Source organism: Suricata suricatta, chromosome 1 (assembly GCF_006229205.1).
Source record: "Suricata suricatta isolate VVHF042 chromosome 1, meerkat_22Aug2017_6uvM2_HiC, whole genome shotgun sequence".
Lineage (NCBI taxonomy): Eukaryota > Metazoa > Chordata > Mammalia > Carnivora > Herpestidae > Suricata > Suricata suricatta.
The window spans coordinates 71,472,019-71,493,201 of NC_043700.1; the positions used below are offsets into that span (position 1 = coordinate 71,472,019).

A 21,183-nucleotide genomic window follows, 5' to 3' on the forward strand; every position below is an offset into this window, starting at 1 on the left:
TGTCCTGATAGTATCCATAAAGTCTCTATGAGAATATTCTCCCAGACAATAGGTAAAGACCTAGAAACAATAGCAGGGTCTACTCTCTGACCTCCATTTATCAAAATGTAAGATTTCCAGAAGAAAAGGAGGGGGGGTAAAAAACGTATGGAGAATGGAGGGAAATGCAGAAAGAAGTTCTAATTGGCATGCGTTGAGGGCTCTGTGGCCATTTTGTCACTATGCTTACATTATGAAGTCGTGTATAAGAACCCAGTCTAGAATAACATGCTCAAGGAAAATTAGGATATTAAAGAAAATGAGAGATATTGGACATTCTGATCCATCAGCTAGAGGGATTCAATTAGGCAGGCTAGACATGTATTGGGCAAGATGGGCTTCGTGTAGAAAAAAGAGAAGTTCAGACCAGTAGGTAAGCCAAGGATCCAGGGCTTCTGCCTAGAAAAGGAAGCAAAGCCATATGAATTGAATGGATGGCAGGGCTCCAGTTCTTAAGGAAGTAGCAGGAAAAGAAATGGGCACCTGGGACTCATATATACAGTAAAAGTCAAATTATAGCTCCCGTCTTTCACTTTCTCTTGACTCTCACTCACCAAGCAAGATTTCCAACTTCCTTCATTTCTACCCCAAAATATAAAAACACACCTTCAGACCCTGTGTGCACTCTTGTTCTCTTTATCCTCACTTCTAAATGAGAACCCAGAATGATATGCTAATCCCTTCTATTTATTACTTAATAACTGTCTAAACTTGTTTTAACAAGTTCATACATTTGCCTTCTAGCATTTTACTTTCAGTTAAAGACTGCAAAATTTCATCTTTTTTTTTAATGTTTATTTTTGAGAGAGGGAAAGAGGGAGACAGAGACAGAGTGTAAGCGGGGGAGGGGGAGAGAGGGCAGGGGAAGACAGAGTTCAAAGCAGGGTCCAGGCCCCGAGCTATCAGCACAGAGCCCAACATGGGGCTTGAACCTACAAGCCGCAAGATCATGACCTGAGCTGACGTCGGATGCTCATCCAACTGAGCCACCAAGGCACGCCAAAGTTTTATCTTTTAATGAAGATCCCAATGTGTAAAAATATACTAGCGAGAAAGAGAGGTTGATAATGAAATCCCCCTTGTAGAGTCAACCTTACTTCATTCTTAAGGACACCCAGGGATTAGAACCAGAGCCGTTCTCTCCCTTGGAAATGCTGCTGAGGTACAGTATCTTTACAGCTGGTCCTTTCCAAGTCCTGAAGCAACTGTTCCCTAGTGCAGGTTTGTGCTGGCTGGTCTCTCCTCCCTATAAAACAATGGAACCCCAGAGGTAAAGGGGGGGTTCTACTGCAGCCATTCTGCAGAGGTGGTCCCTGAATTCATACATGTACCAAACATTACTTTAGCCCAGGGTTTCTCAACCACAACACTACTGATATTGTTAAAGAGAAAATATTCTGACACTTGTCAAACCAGTATGGAAGTTTAACTCATGACCATTACAACAGGTGTCAAGACTATGGAAACAGGAGTGAGATCAGGCTCAATTCCAACTCCATAGAGCAAAGACAACCAGGAATTTATACAACCAGCCAGCAGAGTGAGGGGGTCAGGAGATGGAAGAGTACTAAGACAATACATCAAGGATGGGGGATTCTTACTAAACTGATCTTTCAGGATTCTCACCGAACAGATATCAAAGGAGGGGGATATGGAATTTGATCAGGAATCAAAGGCAATCAGATATTAAGAATGGGGAGATTTTCACTAAACTGACTCAGCAAAATTCTTGCCAAAAGGGATGGTAGGCCAAAAACAGGATGGGAGCCAAGTTTGAGACCTAGTCAGCAAGAAGGCTCAGAGAGCCTAACTCAAGTTTGGGCAAAGGGAAAGTCTCTGTCAACATTCTGGATCAGTCTTTTCTTTGTCTTGAGAAGCCATTCTGTGCGTCGTAAGAGGTTTAGCAACATCTCTGGCCTCTACCCACTAACTGCCAGTAGCATCCACACACCCCCACAGTGTGACCACTAAAAATGTCTGGAGACACTGCCAAATGTCCCCTGGTGGCAAAATTGCCTCTGGTTGAAAACTACTGCTTTAGATCAAGGGTTGGCTTTTTTTTTTTTTCTGTAAAGAGACAGGGGGTAAATATTTTAGACTTTTCAGGATACATATCCAGTTGATCCTTGAACAACACGGGTTTGAACTACACAGGTCAACTTATATGTGGATTTTATTTTTCAATAAATACAGCACTATAAATGTATTTTCTCACCTTTATGGTTTTCTTAATAACATTTTTTTCTCTAGCTTAAAGAATACAGAATATAATACATATAACCTACAAAATGTGTAGTAATTATCTATGTTATCAGTAAGACTTCTGGTCAATAGGAGGCTATTAGTGGTTTTGGGAAGGTTTTAGAGAGTCAAACGTTACTATAAATTTTTTTCTTTTTTTTTCTGAATGTTTCTTTATTTTTGAGAGAGAGAGAGAGAGAGAGAGAGAGAGAGAGAGGCAGAGAGAGAGGGAGACAGAGATCTGAAGCAAGCTCCTGCTACTGAAGCAGTAGCCCAACACAGGGCTTGAACTCAAGCCATGAGATCATGACCTGAGCCAAAATCAAGATCTAGATGCTTAACTGACTGAGCCACCCGGTCATCCCAGCTGTGGATTTTCTACTGAGCAGGGAGGTCAGTGCTCCTCACCTCTACACTGTTCATGGGTCAATTGTATGCTCTCTATACATATTTCTATCTCTTCTTTTTCCAAGCATTTAAAAATGCCTAAACTGGGGCACCTGAGAGGCTCAGTCAGTTAAGCAGCCAACTTCAGCTCAGGTCATGATCTCACAGATTCATGATGAGCTGTGCTGACAGCTGGCAGCTCAGAGCCTGGAGCCTACTTCTGATTCTGTGTCTCCCTTTCTCTCTGCCTCTCCCCTGCTCATACTCTGTCTTTGAAAACTGAATGAACATTTTTTTTAAATGCCTAAACTATTTTCAGCTGATAGATAGTTTAAAAACAACAACAACAACAACAACAACAACAACAAAAAACAGGCAGCAGGCCAGATTTGGTCCGTTGGCCACTGTGACCCAAACTCCACTTTAACCAGTTTTTGAGCACATATAGACAGTACACAGAAAGTATCATATTTAATAAAATACCAAGTTACTTAAAAGTATGAGAAGAGTCTTTGTAACTTTCTATCAACATTATTTTCTCAAATGAGGGAAAAGAGAATTAGGGGCAAAATCTTAGAGCAGCCCACAGAACGTTTTTACATTAGAAAAGTATGCTCATTTTCAGGAGGCTGTAGAAAACTATTCAAAACAAATTCCCACACATCTGCCCTTTCCCCGCCAAACACAATCTAAACCTTGCATTCCCATCCCTAGGTCCCCAAATCCCGCATACAGTGCTGATTTAGAGGTTTGTTTTTGTTGGATTTTAACTGACACTACTTTGGTTTATATTTAACATGTTTTTCATACACTCTCTTCTTATCTAACACTCTGGAATGCAACTCTAAAATTACTCTCTTCCTGGCTACAGAGCCTGTGAATATGAAAGAGGTCACTGGGACACCTTACCTCCCTTAAGGGTCACTCACATGAACCTATACACTCCATGATCCTCTCATTTTTTTTTGGCCTCTAGAAACAAATATATATTAATAGAGTTGCCCTGGAAATGATGACTTAGTTAAAAATGACCCTAGAACTACATAGAGGTGATATTCCAATCCAGCTACTGAATATGAGAATTTAAGTTTGGGGCTGCCTTTTTTTTTTTTTAACAACTATGACAAATGCCACTGGGGAAAATAAAAAGACCCAGCAACTTCTGTTATTTCAACTTTCTAGTTTCCATTAGGTTAGGTTGAATTATACTAGGCAAACGAGAGAAAGGATCTCTCAACCAATTCAGGAAAACATGTCTAATATGTAAATTCTAAACCCTCTAGGATACATCAGCCATTGCTTATTCTTCTTTGATTAAAACATCAACAAACATTCAACCTTACCTTTGATGCTAAGACCCTGAAGAGCAAAGCAGCAATTGATCATCAAAACAGAAGGCATATTCTTTATTTTCAACTGTCTTCCTTTTTTGAATCATAAAAAGCAATAGTCATCGCCAACAAAGAATATATAGAAAATATAAGAACAGTAAAAATCACTCAAAGCACAAGAGATATACTATTTTTAAAGCTCTAGTAAGACTATCCTTTCAGGGATCATTTCTATAGTCCGTTAAAGCTCTAGTACCTTTCTTTCTAGTCTTTTTTCTATACTTTCTAGAAATTTCATAAATTTTACAAAATCAGAAGTATAAGATGTGTGCGCGCCTCTGGCCAAAGAACTGACAACAGAAATCCACAAATAAGGGATCCAGGTCTTTAATCTCTTCTGTTCATTCTCCTACAAATCTACCAAAAAACACCAAAATCTAAATTAAATTATAAACAAACATACTAAGTCTTTCATGAAAGAATATTTCTAATAGTGAAAACCTAGAACACGTTGCATTCAATAATAAGAGAAGGATCAAATGTATTTATAGTGGAATGAAGGATAACGGTTAAAATCGCATTTAAAAAAAAAAAGAATTTAAGGACTTGGGATCAAATCTTGATTCCTGCTCTTTCCCTTTAATATTATATCCATTTTCCCAAGTCATTACATTCTCAAAATAAGCCAATTTATAGAATTTAGATTTTAGCTTTATAGAAAAGTAAAGAGAGTGATTGATAGAAATTCCTTCTTATCTCTTGCCAAATATTTTACTAAATGTTCTAGCAATTTATACTCCCACCAGAAGATCGGGGCACATCTCAATGAAACTTTAAGAAGGTATACCCTCAAATCACTACATGCAAATATCCAGAAAAAAATAACGGTTTCATAAAAGTAGTCATTTTGACTTTTTTATATGCCTGTGAATGAAAATCATAAAATATCTGAAAAGATTGCTAATTCTCTCCTTTATTAACATAATACCAATTTTGTAACAAGCAGCCAAGACGTAAGACAAAAAACAGATCTCCTGGGAGCGCCTGGGTGGCTCAGTTGGTTGAGCGTCCGACTTTGGCTCAGGCCATGATCTCACAGTTCATGAGTTCAAACCCTGTGTGGGGCTCTGTGCTGACAGCTCAGAGCCTGGAGCCTGCTTCAGAGTCTTTGTCTCCCTCTCTCTCTGCCCATCCCCCACTTACACTCTGTCTCTCTCTCTCTCTAAAATAAATAAACATTTTAAAAAGAGAGAGAGAGATCTCCTGGCCCCCCTGCAGCCAGAGATGGTACTGTGATACCATCTGACCAATGAGGGTAAGAGGAAATCCATGGAAGGCCTCTCAGGAAAGCCCCTGAAAGAGGTGGACAGAAGAAACAGACTGCTGGCAAGCTCCCTTTTGCATTTTGACTCTCCCTTCTTTCCTAGAACGAGGACCTACACCTGAGGTAGACTTCTGACATTCATCCTGAGATGGGAACATAGGGTAAGGATCACACTCAAGACAGTGAAGCAGAAAGACAGAAGGACCTAGGTCCCTGATAATCAAGAAACTACCACACTAAGCCTGGATAGCCTAGTGCCAGACTCCTTTTATGTGGAAGAAAAATAACCCCCTAATTTGTTTGAGCCATTCATTCTGGTAGTTACTTATGGGTGAACCTAACCCTAACCGATATATCAACTTCTAGAGTTATTTTTAAAAAGGTAAGCAACAGCTGGAATGGGCAGGAGTTAATTAGCTCATTTAAATACTCATTTTCCATACAATCAATAGCTACTCTGGGCAGTGGAAACAGCAATAATGTAGCTTCCAGACTAAAAGAAAAACTGAACAGACAATTAAAAAACAATTTGATATGGCCACCTGGGTGGCTCAGTCAGTTAAGCCTCTGATGCTTGATTTCAGCTTAGGTCATGATCTCATGGTTGTGGGATCAAGCCCCATGTCAGGCTCCCAGCTGGGAATGAAGCCTGCTTGAGTTTCTCTTTCCCTATCTCTCTGCAACACCTCCCCGCCCCAGCTTACTCTCTCTCTCAAAATAAAAAAATTTTAATTGATAAATCAAATGGTACAGAAAGAATGGCATGCTACAGTAGCAGATAAGAAAAAGCATTTACCCCAAACTATTGAAAGGTAAATGGGATCAGAGGTGACTTTCCAGGTGATCTGAAATTGAAGTTGAGACCTGAAAATAGAAATGTTAGTGTTACCAGGCAAAGGGACAGAGAGGGAGGAGTATTCCAGGTGGAGGGAAGAGCATATGCACAGACCCGGAGGAAAAAGAGGGACGATGACTACTGCAGGCAGTGTGGCCTGCTTTGCCGGAGCACAGAACTGGAGTGCGAGTGGGGACGGCACTCTCCCCAGGAGCTGCCAAAAGGACAGATGCCCTCTCGGCAGACTTGACTCTGACTTTTTTGTTCTTTTATTGCTCTAAATAGAAATTAAGGGCCAAAAGAGGCAAAAACAGAGGTAGCATTTATCTTTTATTTTGTAACTCTCGAAATGTCAGGTACCACCAAGGTGCAGGTACCCAATCCCTTCCAGCTTCCTGCCTTAGGGTAAGATTCTTCAAATGCCTCAAACATCCTTTCCTCAGAACCGTGGGGCTTGCTCAACAGATAAATGGAATAATCGAGGATTCACCCAACACTAGTTGTCTGATTGCGGATGGGTTCGGCTGGTGAGTGCAGAAAAGTGTCATAATCAGATTTACTACGAGGAAGAAAAACACCCTGGCCATAAGATAAAGAAATGGATGGAAAGAGGACACAGGTTATAATAACATGGGTGAGTAATGACCAAGGCCTAGATCAGAATATTTACAATAGAAAGCAGAGAGGGACACCTGCGTGGCTCAGTTGGTTAAGTGTCTGACTCTTGATTTTTGGCTCAGGTCACGATCTCAGGGTTCGTGAGTTCAGGTTCCACATCCAGATCCGTGCTGACAGTGTGAGCCTGCTTGGGAGTCTTTCTCTCCCTCTCCGTCTGCCCCTCCCCTGTTTACGCACAAGCACATGCTCTCTCTCTCTCTCTCTCAAAATACATAAACTTAAAAAAGAGAGAGAGAAGCAGATTATGCTTCTGAGAGACATTTAGTAGGTGTGCTCAAGAGGACTGAGCAGACATGCAAAAGGAAAGAGGGTGAAGGAAAGGGTGATCCCAGACATCTGGCTGGGCTACTGAGAGAGGAACACAGCAGAGCACAGTGATTAAGACTACAGCCTCTGGGAGTCCATTTGCACCAATTAGCAGTTGTGACCTTAGCAAAGTTACTTAAGTGCCACATACTTCAGTTTCTCCATCTGTAGGATGGGAACAACAACAGAGTCTACCACAAAGCATTGTGTGAGACTTACATGAAAGTCCTTAGCACAATCCCTGGTACACAGGAAATGCTGGATAAATGTTGGCTACATAAAGGGTGATGGTGATGCCATTCACCAAGGCAAGGGGAGTAGAAAGAAGAGCTCCATTTTGGATATTTTAACTTAATCTGCTTGTGGGACATCCCAGTAGGCAGCTGACGATATGGGACTAAAGCTCAGAGGGGAGTGCGGAGAGTCAGGTGCTACGTCAGAAAGGGTGGTGTTAAGGGGACATTTGAGCAAGGCCTGGCAGACATGCAGAAGTGGGCCCTGAGGGGAGAGCACGTGGGTGAGATGTGGAGGAAAGAAGCTTCTGGAGAACTCTGACATTCAAGGGATAGATAAAGGAATAAAAGACTGAGAAGGAGCAGCCGCTAAGAAGGAGACTCAAAAAATATATCTAATAAGGTTGTACCATAAAAATTAAAGAAACAAAAATATGAATGACATGAAAGGGAAGCAGAAATTTTTCCCCTACCTCTCTAGGTTCTTCTGGCTGTCTACTAATTGAATTGAGAAAAGACAGATTAACAGGAGAAAAACTGCATTACATACATTCAGGAGGCCTATAAAAATATGACCCACAGGCAGTTGGGCAGTTGAGGCTTAGATGCCATCCTGAGCTAAGGAGAAGAGGAGGTAGGGGTGTGAGACTTCCAAGAAGAGAAAGACAATTTACAAAAGGTGGGAAGAGCGAATGTTTGGTAAACAACCATCTTCCATGCCATGCAGAGACGATGAGACACAGAGAGGAAGCTGATTTCCAGGCCTTTCCCCGGCTTACCACACCCAGACTGTATTCCTTGCAGTTATCTGTGGTGACAGTTCTCTTCCTGGACCAAGCCCTCTATGTGCATTCTTTTAGGCACCAAGGAGGGAGGGAGGGGAAAGCTCTTTCTGAGTCTTTCGGACCTTGAATTCAGCTCAAAGTAACCCACATGCCAAAATGCCACATATCAAGGAGGCTTGATCTCAACTCCTTCCAAAGTGGGATGAGGAAAACATATCACACATAGGGAACAACTCCAAGGTTATGCATAAAGGGTAAGGGCAAAAAGACCTCAGTAAAAAGCAGTATTCCCTAAGAGCCAGGGTTTATTTTTATAAATTACCTAAAGAACCACATAATAAAATCTCCAAGTTTACAAGAGTCAGAAAGCTCTTTTAAGTGAGCAGACTACCTTATCAATGAGGATTAGCCTCAGAAAAATCTCATACAGTAATCTAAGTAGTCAAGAAAAAACAAGATTTTTCAAGGTAAGATTCTGATTTTTTCAAAATCAGAACATATTGATTTCAGTGAAAAATAATCCAAAATGCACTTTGCAAATAAAGTTCTGGCCCCCAAGCTTTCAATTACTGTACCCCCCAAAAAGCCATTTTAAATCATATTACTCTAGAAATTGAAGGAAACTCATGTCTATCCACTGGTGCAGATCATAAATATTCAAACTTGCTGAAACAGACAGCGGAGTCATCTAAGACCTACTGAATCAGAATCTCAGGGTATAAGGTTAGAAAAAACTTTCTGAAATTTTTAAAATAAGCTCACTAGATACTTCATGTGCACACTAATATTTGAGAACCTTTGATTTATCTGATCAGGAAACCAAGAGCTAAAGAATACGAATGACTTGGACAATAGCACATAGCTAATAGGAGTGACTGGAACAATTCTCAAACTTTAATATGCATCAGAATCATCTGGAGGTCTTGCTAAATACAACTATCTGAACTCTATCATCAGAGTTTCTGATTCAACTCAAGAATTTACATTTTTTTTTAATTTTTTTTAATGTTTATTTATTTTTGAGAGAGAAAGAAACAGACTGTGAGCAGAGGAGGAGCGGAGAGAGGAAGTCACAGAATCTCAGGCAGGCTCCTGGCTCTGAGCTGTCAGCACAGAGCCCAACACAGGGCTCAAACTCATGAACCACGAGATCATGACCTGAGCTGAAATTGGACACTTAACCAACTGAGCCATCCAGGCACCCCAAGAATTTACACTTCAAACAAGCGTCTAGGTGAAACTGATGCTGTTCATCTGGGGACCACACTTTGACAACCTCTGGGCTGCACAGAGCCATTAGGCTTTTCTCCGAATATATCAATTCAGGGCAGTGCTGTACCCTAATGACCAAGAAAAAGCAATGTGTTTTAGGAACGTTGTTGAAAATGAAATAGAAAACATGACCAAACATAAATTACATACATTCATTCTAAGTCGTTCTGCTAAACTGGAAGAAACATAAAGAGCTGGAAAAGATCCAAACTAAACTAGAATGAAATTACAAGGGTCGTGGAACCTGCGAAGAAACAAAAATAACTGAATAAATAAAAGGACAAGTTTCACAAAACAATTTAAAGATAGACTGTGATTTTTAAATCTACAAATTATGAAAAGATATGTGCAGAATGAACAAATTTCAGAATGACAGCACTAAGTAGCTGGTTTGATTATTTGACTGTACGAAGTCATTTTAGGTATCTCTTTATGTTATTAGATGGGGTTTGGGAGTGGTGGAGGTCCAGAGCTGACAAGCAAGAAAGGATTCTTTGGTGCAAAAAGGTGATTTTATTAAAGCATGAGACCGGACCCGTGGGTAGAAAGAGCTGCACTGGGGTGGTGAATTCTTTGCCTCAAGTATTTGTCAATGGACTGCAGGTTATAAAGAAATTTAATTTTACTTGCCATTTCCTTCTTGCCTTTGCTCCTCACATACTATGGAGGGGAGGGTGATGGTGGGGCTCCAGGAAACTGAGCCTATCAGTTTCTGGAGATTAGGCTGTCGATAAGATCGCCCAGTTTTCAGTGTAAACTGATGGAGACTCCAGTCCTACAGGACTGTGATCGCGTATCAGTTAACCCTTTGTTTTCCACTTTCTTTTGTTCTTGGGCAGCCGGGAGTGACTGAGGATATCACACACACCCCACCTGGGGGGGTTGGTGTTTGCAGCCGGTCATCGCCTTCTGCTCCGTCGCCATCATTTACTCAGAAAAATCTAGTCCAGCTTTGAGGCTAGATTTGTTATTCAAAACCACTTTTGAAAATGGTTCCCCACTGATCCCACACAAAGCCATGGAGCCACTCACCACCCCAATGACTCAGACATGCGGTTTTACGTCCAAAAGACAGCATTCTAGTGCTGCTCTAACTGCTGCTCTTCTCTCTTGTGGACAAGTCTTAACCCTGAAACACCACATTCAAATATGTAATTCTCGCAACAGCTCAGAGTATCAGTAATTGCTTCTGCCTACCTGCTATTTGTCTCCCTGTTCTGAGGACAAAACCCCTAACAGACGAATTCCACTGACAGCATCTCCTCAGGACTATCACACACGTTTTATATCATACTGTCTCCAGCTCCTTTCAAACCCACTTCCATTTGCGGTACTTGCTGTGCTCCCTTTAGTGTCTGCTACCATTTCCTCGGAGGAAAGTAATGCACCTAAGTGTGCAATCCTTTCATTATCCATGTCACTCCTACACCCACCTAAGCTGCTCCCTCTATCTTCTGCCCAGGCAGTCCCCTCAGTTACATATATTTGCTATTATATTCTTCCCACTCGGTGCCCAGTACCCTCCTCCCATCCCAAAAATAACCTTACTTCTAAGGGTACAATATCCGATGTCTGACCTTTTCAAAACCAGTGTAAATATCATTCTGTCGACACACACATACACCCTGCTTTTCACAGCTAGGAGGCAAAAACAGGTTCCAAAGAACTTCTGCTACACAGACAGGTGAATGTTTGAGCTGGCTAAAGGTTTTCCCCAAAATTCATTACTGGCTATTCTTTATCATGAAAAGGTAGATTCTGTTTATGATCTTGGAACTAAAGCTCCCTAAAACATTAGAGGATCCTTCCTGGGCCAGAGTTAACTGGGAAGAGCCGTGTAACGGGCCTCATATGCACACACACACCCGTACCTAAAAAACAAAACTCAGAGTTTACCATGATCAAAACCCAAATACAAGAAGTCACTTCCCACTTAACAAACTTAAAACTTAAACACAGGCTTTACACCAACCTACATTTATTAAACCTTAGTCTAAAGTGGGCTTCACATTTATGCAACACTTTTTTGTTTCTGAAATAGTCTGACAAACAGAGGCGTTTCTGGGAATTCCTACATAGATACAACATAGCCATTTATGATTTTCTGCTTTTCTTTATCTTAAACTGTCTTTAAAAGTATAAACTCACTTCAGCAAACAGTGTTGGGAAAACCAGATACCCATACACAAAAGAATGAAGTTGGACCTTACTTTACACCATATACAAAAATTACCTCAAAATGGATCAAAGACCTAAAATAAGGGCTAAAACTAAAAAACTCTTAGAAGAAAACATAAGGGGAAAGCTTCATGACCTTGATTTGCACAGGCAACAAGATAGACATACTGAACTACATAAAAATTAGAAACTTTTTTGTATCAAAGGCACAATAAACAGACTAAAAAGGCAACCCACAGAATGGGAGAAAATATGTGCAAGCCATACTTCTGATAAAGGATTAATATCAGAATATAGTATAAAAAAATCTACAACTCAAAACTAAATGACAAATGACCCAATTAAAGATGGACAAAAGGACAAGGGGAGCCTGGGTGGCTCAGTCAGTTAAGCGGCCAACTTCTGCCCAGGTCATGATCCCACAGTTCGTGAGTTCGAGCCTCCCGTCGGGCTCTGTGCTGACAGCTCAGACCCTGGAGCCTGCTTCAGATTCTGTGTCTCCCTCTCTCTCTGCCCCTCAGCTCATACGCGCTTGCTCTCTCACTCTCGCTCTCTCTCTCTCTCTCAAAAATAAACATTAAAAATTTTTAAAAAGAAAAGAATGGACAAGGACTTGGCTAAACATTTCTCATAAAAAGGTACACATAGGGCAAACAAACATATGAAAAGGTATTTACCATCACTAATCATTAGGGAAATGCAAATCAAAACCACAAGATACCGACTCACATCCATCAGAAAGGCTGCTATTAAAAATCAAAACAAAACCCAGTGTTGGTGAAGATGAGAAGAGCTCTTAGGTACCACTGATGGGGATGTAAAATGACACCCCTACTACGGAAAACAGCGCTTCAAAAAATCAAAAATGGAATTACCATTTGATCTAGCAATTCCACCTTTAGGTACATACAGCCAAGATAACTGAACACAGGGACACAAACGTATTTATACACCACGTAGACAGCAGCAGTATTTGCAACAGCCAAAAAGTTGAAGTGACCCCAAAAGTCCATCAGTTGATGAACGGATAAACAAAAATGCGGTCGAATGTTATCCAGCCTTAAAAAGTAAGGAAATTCGGACACATGGTACAATATGGACAAATGTTATTCTGTGTGAAACAAGAGAGTAACAAAAAGACAGATACCGTACAATTCCACGTATATGAGGTATCTAGAATAGTTAAATTCATAGAGATAGAAAGTCGAATGGTGGCCGCCAGGGGCTGAGGGACAGGAGGAAATGGGGAGCTACTGCTTAATAGGTAAGGTTTCAGTTTTGCAAGAAGAAAACATTCTGGAGATTGGTTGCATGACAACATGAATATACTCAACAACACTGAACTATACACTTAAAAAGAGTTAAAGGGTAAATTTTATGTTGTGCATTTTAACACAATTCTCAAGTATAAACTTAAGGGAATGTTTCATATCAATAAACTAAATATTTTAAGGAACAGGCATCTGAAGGAGCACCTGGGTGACTCAGACAGTTAAGTGCCTGACTTCTGCTCAGGTCACGTTTTCGCAGTCTCTGAGTTTGAACCCCATGTAGGGCTCTGTGCTGACAGCTCAGAGCCTGGAGCCTGCTTCGGATTCTGAGTCTACCCCTCTCTCTGCCCCTCCTCAGCTCATGCACTTGCTCTCTTGCTCTCTCTCAAAAATAAACATTATTTTGTCCCTCTCCCACTCACGCTTTGTCTCTCTCTCTCAAAAATAAACGTTAAAAAATATATATATATTTAAAAAAGGAAACCAGCATTTCAAGATAATACCCTTTACTTAGAAATCTACAGTCACCATTTTTATTTGACATTCATCTCTTGATATTAACATGCACAGAACGCTGTAATATTGCACATATCTTTTAAAGTAAAGGTATAATCTGTAAATCTGAAAATGTCTAAAAAAATAACACACTTTATATCTAGGCTTACATTACCCAAAATATTAAATTTATAGGAATGATTACTAAAGAATGTACATGGTAATGAAAATAACATCATAATAGGGGCGCCTGGGTGGCTCAGTCGGTTAAGCCTCCAACGTCAGCTCAGGTCAGATCTCACGTTCGTGGGTTTGAGCCCCACGTCAGGCTCTGTGCTGACAGCTAGCTCAGAGCCTGGAGCCTGCTTCAGATTCTGTGTCTCCCTCTGTCTCTGCCCTTCCCCCTCTCATGCTCTGTCTCTGCCTCTCAAAAAAATGAATAAATATTAAAAATATTTTTTAAAATGCTACAAGAGGATCACAATGCAGATCCAAAAACCACATAAATCAATTGTACTGTTTTGAGTATAAAATAGCTTTCTCAAACTGTTTTGAACAAGATAATGTTCACTTGGGATGTGTAAGTTCAATTAGGTTTGTTTTAAACCCTGTTACTGAACAGTACTAAACTCCTATTAAAAGTCACGAGAATACATTACCTGCGACAGCTCTCTTCGGCAGCCTAGTGCTGGGCTGTATTTGCTCATTCACACTATCAGAGGGGCAGAAAAGACTTCTCCAAACTTGGTACTGTTGGAAACTCCCAAAAGACGACTTTGGAAATCTATAGAAAGGAATTAAAAATATTCCACGATCATAAATAAACTGGAAAAATCCAGCCTAAGACGCTCTAGTTTTTCTCTGCTCCCTCTCCCCACCATTTGTGGTGCACTGAGTGGGTTCTCCTCAGATCGGAGACACAGAATCTGAATTCTCTTTATCAAACAGAAAATTATAAGCAAAAAGTAAATTTTTACTTAAACATCTGACTGTTAGCCAAAAACGACTCAGGGCGCCTGGGTGGCTTAGTTGGTTAAGCATCCAGCTTCGGCTCAGGTCATGATCTCACAGTTCGTGGCTTCAAGCCCGGCATCAGGCTCTGTGCTGACAGCTCAGAGCCTGGAGCCTGCTTCGGATTCTGTGTCTCCCTCTCTCTCTGACCCTCCCCTGCTCGTGCTGTCTCTCTCTCTCTCTCTCTCTCTCTCTCTCTCTCTCTCTCTCTCTCAAAAATAAAAAAATTAAAAAAAAATGAAAGACTCCCGCTGGGTAGCAGAAAGTAGAGGATTCCTCCATTTCTAAGAGATATTAGGTAACTATATACTTCTTTCAGAATAGGAAAAAAACATAAAACTAAATAAATCCATACACATGTATCAGAAGCCCCATATCAAGATAATGACAACACAATCAGAATAGTAAAGGCAGAGCCACAAATGACTTTCACAATCAACTTTTTAAAAGTGTGCACTACTCCCAAAATATTCCCTGGTGCCTCTACCCTACCCTGGCTTTGACAATTGAAAGTTCCAGTTTTTTTGCCAGCCCACAAGCAACATTTACTTTGGTCTTTCACACATATCTCCTCTCATCAGGCCTAACTGGGAACCTAAGTTTCACAACACAAATGGTTGGCTTAGTCCTTACTGTGCATCCAGAAATACAGGAGTCAGAGGAACACTGGGAAAGTATTCTACTGAGAGAAATACAATGTGAGCAAAGCAAAACCACGAGCCTCAAACACAGAGTACAAGAGGCAGAAGCTAATGCAAATGCTAAACAAAATCATGAGAAGCCACTGTTCAAGACCAAAATAGGTGGAAGCTAGACAAATGTCCAGGTAAGAGCATCTTGTAAGAAAACAATACATGCTATACTTAAATCTGGCCCTTCACTACAGAGAACAAACCAGAGGGGGTGTGAGTGAGGGGATGGGTTAAACAGGGGATGGGAATTAAGGAGTGCACTTGTGGTGATGAGCACAGGGTGAGGTTTGGAAGTGCTGACTCACTATATTGTACCTAAAACTATTACACTGTATGTTAACTACACTGGAATTAAAATAAAATGAAATTATATATATACATATATGTGTATGTGCATACACACACACACTTAAATTTAAACCACGAAAACCATTTAAATGCCCAATAACAGGGGAGGAGTTAAGTACATTATGTTGTGTAAGATTTACTTACCTATAATTTTGTCAGCCATCAAAAAACTTTGAGTTCATAATAAAATGGAAAATGCCATTTATCGTATGAAGAAAAAGCACAGTGCAATATTGTAATTACATATGATCACAACTGCATATGCAAAAGCAAGAAATGAGATGCAATTTGTTCCGATATAGTTCTAAGTATTGGGTAGAATATTCTCCCAACTAAGGTTAAAGTGAGCAATTCAAGAGTCTAGTACAACAAATACAACTCCAAAATCTGTGTGTAACAAGGGTGAGCCACTCGTTAATGCAATAATTTTTCTGCAACAGTCCAATATATTAAAAGCTGGTTTCCTAGAAGTCACTGTCAGAGGTTTTGTGTATGTGTTTGATCTACTGACACCTCAAAGGCTTGGAATGTTAATACCTTTTTTTGTAACAAATATTTCACAAAAGCAAAAAAATGGGGAGGGGAAAGGGAGACCTCAGTGTGACCTAAAATCTCAAAACTGGGCACAGTAGTGGTGGTGCCCAGAGACAAGAAGAGTATGAGGCATGGAAAATAAAAGGTAACATATTACACGTAAATAAATTATTCATTTCATTAAAAAGGAGACAGAAGGCTCCAAATGGAGGCACTTGTGCTAAACCCCACATCAGCAAACCAAGACTTAATACCTAATCTAATTGCATTTCCATCCCCTCAGCATCTCCCCCAGGAGGGTAACCTTTAACCAACGAACATGGAATTAGCTGAACAGCACTAGTGAGATAATCTACCTAATACACCCCCTTCCATCTCCCTTAGGGTGACAGCCTTGCCTGAAACAACCCACTCTTTGCTAGTAATTGCCATTTTCTGCCCCCTTTCTGCCTTTAAAACCCTTTCCTCTTCTACAGCTCTGTAAAGCTCCTTTCTGTTGCTAGGCAGAAGGCTGCCCAATTCATAAGTCAGTTGAATAAGGCCAATTTGATAATCAAATTTATTCAGTCGAATGTTTCTTGCTTAAAAATACCAAAATATCTTCAGTACCTTCAAATCTCCCTTCTTCACTCTAATCAATTAATCATTTATTAAGCATCTGGGACAGTGCAGTAATTCATAATCAAATCTCCGGGCATTTAATCGCAAGAGGTTTTACAAGGGAACAGAATGCTACTTTTTCCATAATCCCACATGAACAGTTTTATCATTATGTACTGGAGAGATACAGGCTCTTCTACTGCCTCTTAAAAATTACAGATTGCTTCCAGATGCTTTTCAGGTGATTTCAAGCCTTTCTTCATTCTGTGACTCTTGAATTATGAAAGGGCATCTCTAATTCATGAGAAATACTTCTCCCATCTTGGTGTCCATTATCATATATCATATATCTCCCCCTTACACTCTATACGTTTTTAGGCACTCACACACATATGCTTTTACTTAAGTAAAAAGGCATCGTTGTGTATCAGTAAGGGCTTTACTGAGAACCACTTCTATTTTACCATCGTGATTCCGCCAGCAGCAACACTTTGGAACTTCAAAGGAAGCCGAGCCCTTTGACAGTAATGCACAGAATGACATGGAAAGCAAGGTTAAACAGAACTCAAGTAAATCGAAAGGACTCTCAGAAAAATTCACTGGGTCTTGGTAATTCTCTTGGTTGTCATTTCATTTAAAAACAAAATATTTCTCCTGCTAAAAGTGGCTGGGGGAGGGGGGGACACTTAACCATTCAGTCACACTCAGATCTCTGCTCAGGCAAGTGCTCTCCTTCTAACAAAACACTCTACCTCCACATAATAAAATCAAATTCAGGCTCACATTCTTCTGTGTAATAGCTGGGTCACATCCCTAATTTCAACAGAGGAACAAAATTTCAATCTCATTGCTTGATGGCATAAATTCAGTGAATTTAGACCTCTGCTGTGCTGAGTTCAGAAATCTGTCAGCAGGCAGGAGCACACAAAAGCAGAGCAAAATCACCAAATGAACAGGGGACAGGGGTGGGTGGGAGGATAATTAATATCCACATCATGGACTTCCCCCTATAATCAGTAAAACAGATGCAGAGGGTTTACACGGGAGGTGTGGATTTATCTGCAGCACTATATTAATTGACCTGTGCTATAATCAAGTGCTTTCCTGGAGGGTAATTAAATCAATCAATCAAAACAGAAGTCTCAAAAAGTTCAACAAGTTCATTCAAATACATGCAATTGACTATGAGCTAATTAGTGAATAATTTCATTCTTCAAAAGAGTTGACCTGAGATAGACTATATTCACACGTGGAAATGGTAGGGTAGAACAAAATATATTCTACATAGTCCTACAATCTTCACTGATTCCATTAAGCATATTAATAATAACTCTGCCTTAAAATGGATGGAACTAAACCCAATCTCTGAATTTTACAGGTGATAAAAATGAAGCACAAGAGGCTAAGTGACCTATTCAAGATTAAATATCTGGTAAATGGGGAAGACAGAGAACCCCTATCTTCTGACCCACAGTGATGCCATCTTCTCCAAATTAAACTCACAATTCTTCAACCATCTACCCATTATGTTGATTTTATTCCTCCCCCTGAAACACAAAACTTTTAAAGCTTTGGGAAAAGTTGAAACAAATGAAGCTTCAATCTTCAATTTCCATTCAATCAAACCCTGAGATTTTGCATTACTTTTATAGAGTCTCTTATTTACCCAGGAAACCCAGTGTAATCTGGAGGACTTTGGGAAGGCATCAACCAAGAAACAAATTAATGAGTTGTAGCATATCACAGAGGAAAAAAGCAGGCAGAGAGAGATGACAGACATCTTAGAAATAAAACTACACATTTATTAAAATGAATAATGAAGGTGAACAAAATCTAAGTATTAAAGTGCTATTTTCTAATGTGACATCTACTCAATAGATGTTTTTTAAAGAAAAAAAGTAGTAACCATTATTGTTTTAAAGTTCTGCATTCAAATAAATTTAAAACACTGCATTCTGAATATCTCTCTTGAATATTCACAAAGAACATTATATGTATTAAGAAAACCTGCAAGAGAGAAGCCTGCTTAGTTTTAATCCAATGTACCCCAATTTTATTTGACATCTTTGGTTTGCAGAGCCTGTACGGACATCCTACGAGAAACATGCTTCAGGAAGCATATATAGCATTTTTGATGAACAGCATGAATATGGCCCTCATTAAGCAGCATTTATAGCAAGATGGGCTCCCTCTTCCAGACCCAATTGTTAAAAATTAACTCATGAGATAAAGGAATCCTGTAATTATAATGCAAATAACCACCACCAACATGTAATAAGTGCTAAGTGCAAAGCACTGTGCTAAGTGCAATTTGTTTTGAAAAGGGGTAGGGGTGTCTTCATATTCAAATTACACTCTCCAGAGGCTCTATCTATTCATAAACAAGGAAAACACTTTAACACAGATAAATGTATTATATAAACTGTTCTGTACCTTGCATTTTTCATCAGACATACACTGGCAATTTTTCCAAGACAATAATACGTAAAGAGATCCATGGATATTTTTTATGACTGCACTGGTTTTCTAGTGTATAGATGTAACAATGTATTTATTCAGTTGCCATGGATGAATATTTCAGTTTTTCCAATCCTTAACCATTATAAACACTCCTACAATAATTATCTGGTACATAAATCATTTTCTCTTACAGGTAATATGTATGAACATGTAAGATACACTCATAGTACATATGTATATACAGTATATGTCAGAGGATGTATTCATATCTAGTGATAAATTTCTAGAACTCAAGTTCCCCGTCAAAGGTTACAAGATTCTTCCTATGATAGATTTTGCCAAATGAGCCACTAAAGAGGCCATGGTTTTGCATTCATACCCCCTACAGTGTAGATTATAAACCTTTTAAATCTTTGCCCATTTAATGAAGATAAATGGTACTTTGGCATAGTTGCCACGTACAAGTCTCTTTTAATAAATGGATTAAGTATCTTCTCATGTGTAGAAGCCACTGCTATTTCCCTTCCTAAAGACTATTTGTATCTTTTGTCCATGTTTCTACTGAGTTGGACTTTTTCTTATGGGTTTGCAGGATCTCTTTATTAGAGACATCAGTCCCACTTTTTGATGTGAAAAGTAAACATTTTCCCCAATTTTATTGTTCTCTGACTTTCCATATGCAGATTTTTTTTCAGTTAGTTTTGTTTTTTGGGGTTTTTGTGGGGTTTTTTTGTTTTGGGGGGGGTTTGTTGTTGTTGTTTTTGGTTTTTGGTGGGGGTGGTAGTGGGATCAAGTTGGTCAATCTCTTTGGTGGCTTCTCAGTTCTCTGTCTTACTTAGGCCCTATGGACTCCCACATTATAAAATAGCTTCCTCAAGCTGTCTTCTAAAACTTTTTTTTTTAAATTTCTGTCTTATATAGCTTTTGGCTTAACATTTGAGGTACTGTTCTAAACAACTTTTTCATCCCAGAAGGCTACCTGCTTATCTGACTATTTATTGAACAGAGCTTCTTACTCTATCTAATCTGAAAGGCCATCTTTATCATAGACTAAATATGGTATTTGGTAATACCAATGTTTCAATTATCATAGCCTTGTATGAGAATTTATTTTTCCATGTGATCATAGAATAAGCCTGTTTAATAACCCCCACACAAAAAATCCTATTGTTATTTTCACCAGAACTACATCAAACACACATAATGAATTTAAGGAGAATTAGCATCTTTTTATCCAAGAATATGACAGGCCTTTTCATATCTTTTTTGCATCCCTCAGGAGCATTAAGTGCCTGCCTTCATGTACATCATACATATTTCTTAAGTTTATTCTTAGGTATTTTATAGTTTTGTATGCTAATGATCTTTTCTTCCACTATATCTTCAAATTAGTCATTGTTGGTATATATGGAAGTTATAATAAATGTGGACATATTATCTTGGCATCCAGACACATTTATATACATATATATACAAGGATAATATTTATATTATCTTTTTTTAAGTTTATTTATTTTGAGAGAGAGAAAGCACATGCATACAGAGGAGGTAGGGAGAGACAGAGAGAGAAAGAGACAGAGAGAAAGACTGAATCCCAAGCAGGCTCCATGCTGTCAGCAGAGTCCAAGGTGGGGCCCAAATTCACTACCAGCAAGATCATGACCTGAGCCAAAATCAAGAGTCAAAAATTAACTAATTGAGCCACCCAGGCACCCCTATACATTATCTTTATAATTAGTTTTTCACTTGATTCTCTTAGGTATTCTAGTCATATATTCCTATTATTTGCAAATAATATTCATTTACTACCTTTCCAGTTTTTGTATCTTTATAATTTTCTTTTCTTTCTCTTATCCAACTACACTGACTTTTGATTCTGAAAGACCATTAATCAACAATAAAATATGGGCATTCCTATTTTGTTCCTGACTTCCATGGGGATGTTCTCAAATTTCCTATTAAGACTAAGATGGTTTTGGAAATGAGATGGGCATACGTTATTTTGCTAAGGATATTTTCCTGCTCTATTTTGAGGGTTTCTTTGAGATTGATAATTGACACTGAATTCTATCAGATGGTTTTTCTATAAAAATGATGTGATTTGGGGGCACGTCAGTGGCACAGTCCGTTAAGTGTCCAACCTCAGCTCAGGACATGATCTTC

General features: G+C 39.4%; 1 protein-coding gene across 1 annotated transcript in view; it reads right to left on the minus strand.

The window, feature by feature from the left end:
- The window catches only part of FAM160A1 (family with sequence similarity 160 member A1), a 265,800-nt gene that overhangs the window by 149,725 nt on the left and 94,892 nt on the right, over window positions 1-21,183 (minus strand). Inside the window, exon 4 of the mRNA XM_029940163.1 lies at window positions 14,035-14,159. The gene's annotated coding sequence lies outside the window, so the exon portion shown is untranslated. The remainder of the gene's footprint in view (window positions 1-14,034; window positions 14,160-21,183) is intronic.